Here is a 7,500-nt window from a genome sequence, read left to right on the forward strand (position 1 = left end):
AAACATTTTTTCCAGGGACCCCCAGAAGCAAAGATTTGAGTAAAAACAATTGCTTTATAGATATATATTCAAAGATTTGCAAAAAAAAAAACACGATTTTAAAAAAAATAGCAGATCTACAAGCTTTTTAGTTATAAATCTACTTGACTAGTGACATCTCAAGGACACTACATGTATTCTAGTCATTCTATTATTGTCTACTGCTCATATGTTGTTTTCATACATAGTTTTCTACTCATTCTATTATTGTCTAGTGCTCATACATTGTTTTCTACTCATTCTAATAATTGTCTAGTGCTCATGCATTGTTTTCAATCATTCTATTATTGTCTAGTGCTCATGCATTGTTTTCTACTCATTCTGGTGTTCATAAATGGTTGTTACTGTTTGTATAAAAACATGTTGACAAAAACACGAGCTTCTGCAGGTTGCTCCGACTATTTAGTCCAGAAGCCTCAGACTGATAAGTAGCACTCAGCATTGCGGTGGCTGTGGTGTCATGGCACTGCGGTGATGTCATGGGTCTGTGGCCCCAAAGGATAAATTAATGCCGCTTTGGTGACACCACAAGGTCTCACACAGTGACACAGAGCTATTGAGATATGGAATAATTTACACAGTACTGTTCCCTCTACTAATAGTTGGTGATTGCGAACGCGGAAGGAGGCGCGCCCAAGTGGAGCCTACTATGAAACTCTGCTCGGCTTGTGTGTCCGTCTGTCTGTGTGCAGTGCACTGCCTGGGTGCGGCCGACAGAGTGCGCCAGAGTGCAGCTACACACACACACACACACACACACACACACACACACACACACACACACACACACACACACACACACACACACACACACACACACACACACACACACACACACACACACACACACACACACACACACACACACACACACACACACACACACACACACACGTCCGTAAATACACAATATTTTCGAGCTGCGTTCGCTTCCAGCGTTCGCGCGTCTTACTTGTACATTACATACAATATCACAGGAACACTACAGTAAATGTTGTTCTGTACTCATTCTAGAGCTGCAACTATCAATTATCTTAGCAATGAAGTTTTTTTCCCCTCCTTTGTTTTCTTTATAATTGTCCGATTAACCACTTACGCCCTCCTTTATAAATTATTTTGTCATTTAACAATTCGAGAAAATAGCTGATCTGCAGGCTCACAACTTCGTATCACAACATGTTGTGAGCTTGTACATCTGCTATTTGTTCTATAATTGATTAAATCGATTAGTTCTATTAACTGTTTCACCCCTACTACACTTATTCCCCCACTTTCTCTCCACTTCAGTCGTTGTGAGCAGGTTCCTGTCCCTCACTCACAATGTGAGTAATGACCTGCAGCTGTGCTTAACTGTCAAAACATCTGCTAGCCTGTCATAAGGTTTATGTGTTGGAGCATCCAGCCAAACCAGTCTCACCGCTGCCAGGAACACACGCGTGATCTCTGTAACAGGCCAGGGCCACCATGCCACTCCTGGCGTTTTGGTTTTTCTATTGATCAATATCGCCTATTTCGGTATGTCCAAAATGGTTACTTTTCAGGGAAAACAAATAAAAAAAGAACCTGTGTTCCAATGGATCCAGTGTAGTTATAATTTAGTCACAAGCTCTTGTTAACCCTTTAAGACCTGAGGTGATTCTTTAAAAAAAATCTAAATCGTAACAGTTTTTAGATTTTTTTTTTCTTCAAAAATAGCAGATCTACAAGTTCATAGCGCGGCACTCGGTGCCGCGCTATGAGCTTGTATATCTGCTATTTTTGAATAGCCAAAAGAAATCTAAAAGTGACACAGATGCGTTCCAGGTTAATACCTTTTATTGGTTCAATATTTATAAAACCCACGGACACACTTAACCACTTTCACTTCACAAGCTTGTAGGGATGGGCAATATTATCGATATCACGATATATCGCGATATTTTATTTCGCGATACTGTATCGATACTCCAGTATCAATATCGCGATTAAAAAAAAAAAAAAAAAAAAAGTTTTTTTTTTTTTTTTTTTTTTTTTTTTGCTTTTTCAGATACAGGCTTTATGAAAAACATTCAAAGAACCTATCACAGATCTGCAGCTACTCAATATGTAGTGTATATATAAACAATATGTAGTTGTGATATATGTATATATCGCAATATATCGCAATATATCGCAATATATCACAATATATCGCAATATATCGCAATATATCGCAATATCGTGATACGACCCAAGTATCGTGATGCGTATCGCAATATAATCGTATCGTGACCCAAGTATCGTGATACGTATCGTATCGTGAGATTGTTGCCAATACCCATCCCTACAAGCTTGTAGATCTGCTGTTTTCGCTACTTTTCTGCTCAACATCAACATTTCTGCTCAACATGCCAAATGCCTACATTGTAATAAAAAACATGACACAGTTGACACACTGATCAATCATCAAGCGTTCCCTGATCAAACGTTAGTCATAAATACCAGCAGAGGACAGGCTGTCCACATCATCAGAAGACACTGTAAATCAATCTGCTGCACCATAAATAGATTGCTACACTGTTGAAGGGCACATGCTGTGTACTTGGTTCTAAATGCAATCCCCATACTACCAGTTTTAACAACTTAAAACCCATATATATATAGGGCATAGCAGTGGCGGCCATTTTCTGGTTCCACTTCAAAATAGTCAATGCATTTTTCCCATTGACATTTCCAAAAATATTGATATCAATTCATTTAAGCCTAGAATCAAGCCATCCAGGGTCCTGGTGAATCATGACCATAAAACATGTTTTTCTGGTGTGATTCACCAGGACCCTGGATGGCTTGATTCTAGGCTTAAAATAATTGATATAAATATTTTTGGAAATGTCAATGGGAAAAATGCATTGACTATTTTGAAGTGGAACCAGAAAATGGCCGCCACTGCTATGCCCTATACTTTAGCTGACCACAGTCCCCCAGTGGTCTTATGCTACATCCCCTCCTGTTTCACCTCTATACCAAATGTTTATACCCCAACCCCAGAACGCTAGGGTTCAAGCAATCTGGGAACCCATTCAGTAAAAAAAAAAAATAGAAAACAATGAGTTTCTGCCTCTGGGAGCACCACCTCCTTTTTTGTGTAGAAACAGGAACTCGTTATGGCTCCTCCCCTTTCATAGTCCACTTCCTCCCGGGTTGCTTCTGTGTTTATTCTTACTAACAACACCACACGTTTAAGGCAGTGGTGATGATTCTGCTGTTCACAGAATCTGTCTTGAGAGATTAGGGTTCAAGTGGTTAGAAACTAACCAGTTTTTAAAAAAAAAGTTTTATATACCATTAAATTATGCTTCCATGACAGGCAATGTAAACACGGGCTGCAGCAGTCAAGACATTTATTGCGCTCAGTGTTGTAGTCAAGTCTAGAGGCCGACTGATGTATCAGCCTGCCAAAAATATTGGCCACTTTCCACCTTGTGTATTAATAATGAATATACAGTCTGTATGTTGCTGTGATGCCTTGCATTATGCTCACTTTCTCTCTAAGTCTAAGTGACTGGAGCATACAGTGCCTAAGTCCTGAAATCAAAGCCACGCCCCCTGTCATCACAGGCATTTTTCCACTCACAAATCTCATTGACGTTTAGGCTAAAGCGTCTTTGGGCACTTAGAGAATAGCTATATACATTTGAGATATTACTATTAATATTAGGCTTTTACATTGCTTAATATAAGAACTGTGTTCTAAAATAACAATAAATAAACAGCATGAACTGGCTAGGCTATATATCCAAAGGCCGTATAAACAAGCCTGCCTACAAATCACAGATTTGATTAAAAATAACAAAATATCATGAATGATATGAAGCCATACAGATTGCCCGGAACACAAGTTATTTTTAAGTGGTTAACTTCAACTGGATTTCTGAATGGTAACATAAGCGTTCTTTGTGGCCCAGGGGGCACGGTTCTGACGTCAGACATGGGTACACTGTGTGTTCCATTTCATTCCAATCATCATGTTAATAGACAATAGGCCCAGACATGTCAAGGTTTTAGGAGGAACTCTTGAAAATCTGTGTGGTGTTGTTGTTTGTTTGAAAGACTGACAATAAATCTGTCCATTGTTGACATGTTTGGTCATGTGCTAAATGTCTGATAATTAAGAGTATATCATCGCTGTTGGCCAGACACCATGCCCTATATCTAAAGTTGGTTGTATGACCATTCGGTTTTTTATGTTCACCTATAATGATCTTCCCAAAATAGGGAAAGTGATTAAGTCTGTGTAGGTTTTATAAATGTAAAAATAATGAAAAAACTAATAATGATAACTACTGTATATTGGATCCCTTGGAACAGAGGTTATTTTTTTACACCCAACACAGCAACAATATAAGGGGGGGAAATCAGAAATAAAGATCAGTGAGACCTTCTGCAGACTGATGCTTTAATGCTCTCGGATAGTTTGGCTTTTGCAGTAGTCCATAATAAAACAAAAAAAAATCCAAGTTTGATTCAAGTCCAAAGTCACAGACACTCGACTCTAAAGGTCCTTACACACCGGGGCGATTTTTTCGTGCGAATAATACGCTTTTTTTAAAAACCTTATAAAGTCAATGCAAGCGTACATGGCGCGAAAAAGCGGAAAAGCGAAGCGAAAAAGCGTCTTTTAATTATTCGGAACGAGTCCGAATTTTGCGTATATTCGCACATTCGCCGGTGTGTAACCGCCTTTAGTCTAGTCACAAGTCAAGGGTTAATTTGACTGAAGTCAGACTTGAGTCCAAGTCCTGGATTTGAGTAAGACTTAATAATAATAATTGAGTCCCCACTCCTTTGGGGTATTTTGTGGCACTATACATTTTGCACATCCACGAAATTCCCTCTCTGCATTCACCCATCCTAACTATTAGGAGAGGGGGCACTAATGAGCCATAAGAGTAGTAACCTCTAATGCAGTGATTCTGAAAGTGGGTTCCTTGAGGGGCTTCCAAATGGACACTTATATGCCTGTAACTCTGAGAGCGTACAAATGGAACCATGCATACAAACGGTTTCATGCGTCCGCTCTCAGAGTTATTGGGGTCTTTGAAATTAAAAGGTTTGAGAAATTAAATGAAAACAGCTACTAGTTAGTAGCTAGTGTTAGTGGCTAGTTACACAGCTACTGTACTAGTTAGTAGCTTGTTGTAGTAGCTAGTGACACTATGTCATGTTTTTGCCACTTACATTGTTGAACACAGAGGAGCTCTGAATGATGTAACATGTTCTAATCACAGTCCAATAACTTTCCATGAATGTGAGCAAATTAACTATAAGGTCATGTCATCTCTGTGGTGACTTGTCACGGGTTCGCAGCCCAGAGGGGGTTAATGAATATCACTGTAGTCAAAACAAAGACAGTTCACTGGAGAACGCTACCTTAAGAGTGCTGTCATTTTAAGAAGCCACACATTTGTCTGGTACCACTGAGGTAGAAAGCATCTCATTACGTGACTGGTTTATTCGTGTCATTATTCTTAAGTGTCCATTTGTTTTGTCCACCACGGATGTTTTTATTTAGTGCAATTCATTCCAGCCACTTAGCTTTTGAACGTCTCTCTCTCTCTCTCCTCTCTCCTCTCTCTCTCTCTCTCTCTCTCTCTCTCTCTCTCTCTCTCTCTCTCTCTCTCTCTCTCTCTCTCTCTCTCTCTCTCTCTCTCTCTCTCTCTCTCTCTCTCTCTCTCCTCTCTCTCTCTCTCTCTCTCTCTCTCTCTCTCTCTCTCTCTCTCTCTCTCTCCTCTCTCTCTCTCTCTCTCTCTCTCTCTCTCTCTCTCTCTCTCTCTCTCTCTCTCTCTCTCACAAAGTCACAGGTGTTCAAAGGGCGACATCCCTATTTTCAGCATGTCATTTTTGTTTTTGTCAGCATTGTCAAGGTTTTTTTTTAAATGGGGTGGGGGGTAAAAGCCATTTCTCAGTAAGGGGGGGCCACATGAACCTGAGGCTATAGCTATTTGGGGGTCCTCCTCGGCATGGAAATGGAAACGTTTGGGAACTCCTGTCCAAAGGTACAGGGGGTGCTAACATGGAATCAGGCGGGTTCCATATTAGTTTCAGTCAAAAAACAACGCATGGGTACCGACTCTGAGGCTACAGTCTACCTCACATGCCTGACTGAATGGAATCCTGACTAACAAAACACTGGCCAGGGTGCCCAGTGTGTGCCCACACCACTGAAGCAAGCTCCCTCCAACCGTTCACTGGACGAGGCAAAGGTGTTACTCCTATAGATCATTCTAGAAAAAAACTTTACCTGGAAAAGCAAGCACCCATAAAGCCTGGTGAAATATACTACCACTGGATAAATGATTAAGAAAGTTATACTTTCATTATGTACGTTATGTGTGTGTTATAGTTCATATACAAGTTACAACACATTGTTTGTTTTAGAATTATTTCATAATAACACGTAGATTGATATCTCTTATATTATATTATAAGTGCAAGTACATTACTTTGCTATATATAGTTTGTTTATTTCTTCACTGACTAACTATTAGGTCCTTTACAAGGGGATATGATTGCATTTTCTAGACAATAATATTAGCCTATATAGGCCTACATTAGTTACAGAACCACCTTTTCACAGTAGCCTATTTATTCAGGTAAGTCATTAATTAGGCTATTTTTTTTTAAAGTATCATTAAATGATTTATGATTAATTTTACAACGATCTATATGTATAACAGTCATGCATGTTCCATTCACAACAAACATTGTTGGCCAGTTTCTCTCCAGAAACCAATCATGAATGATCTTGCTGTCACGGTGTGGGATGAGAATACAGGCTGGCCTGGGACTCATTCACTTTGTTCACTATATAATAGGCTAAACAGTAACGCCACAGGATGCCAAAGCTGGGGGAGAGTTATTCATCTCCATTGACATAAGATAAACATTAATCTTCTAAATGTATAACAAGTTACAGTACCTACATACTGGGTTATTCTAAGGGAATAAAGAGGAATTAAACAGGAAATCCTCTTCTTGGTTTACAAACAACCACAACACCATGAACCAAAAGTGATTCTTCTAGCAATCTAGCCCAACTCTGTTACGAGTAAAAGTCCGGAAATCAAAATGTACTTGAGTAAAAGTACAAAGTATTGGTATACAATTTACTTAACGTAGAAAGTAGAAAGTACTCATTGCACAATGTCCCATTTCACAAGTTTTCAAATGTATGAAATGGATACAATATTTAGAAAATAGCAGATCTACAAGACTCACAATGTGTCGCATCGCCAAGCATTGTGAGCTTGTAGATCTGCTATTTTCAAATGGCCTAAATGTATATAGGGTGGTTAATGTATGTTTTGTAATAATAATCAAAATCTACAAAGTAACTACTAACTAGTAACTAAAGTTTTCAAATAATTGCAGTGGATATTTGCCTCTGAAATTAGAAGTAAAAGTGCTTAATCTACTCAAGTAAAATGAAAATACCTCAAAGTG

General features: G+C 39.0%; 1 protein-coding gene across 1 annotated transcript in view; it reads right to left on the reverse strand.

The window, feature by feature from the left end:
* The window catches only part of p2ry6 (pyrimidinergic receptor P2Y6), a 30,765-nt gene that overhangs the window by 22,544 nt on the left and 721 nt on the right, over nucleotides 1-7,500 (reverse strand). The window lies entirely within an intron of this gene.

Source organism: Gymnoscopelus braueri, assembly GCF_963280865.1.
Source record: "Gymnoscopelus braueri genome assembly, chromosome: 5".
Classification (NCBI taxonomy): domain Eukaryota; kingdom Metazoa; phylum Chordata; class Actinopteri; order Myctophiformes; family Myctophidae; genus Gymnoscopelus; species Gymnoscopelus braueri.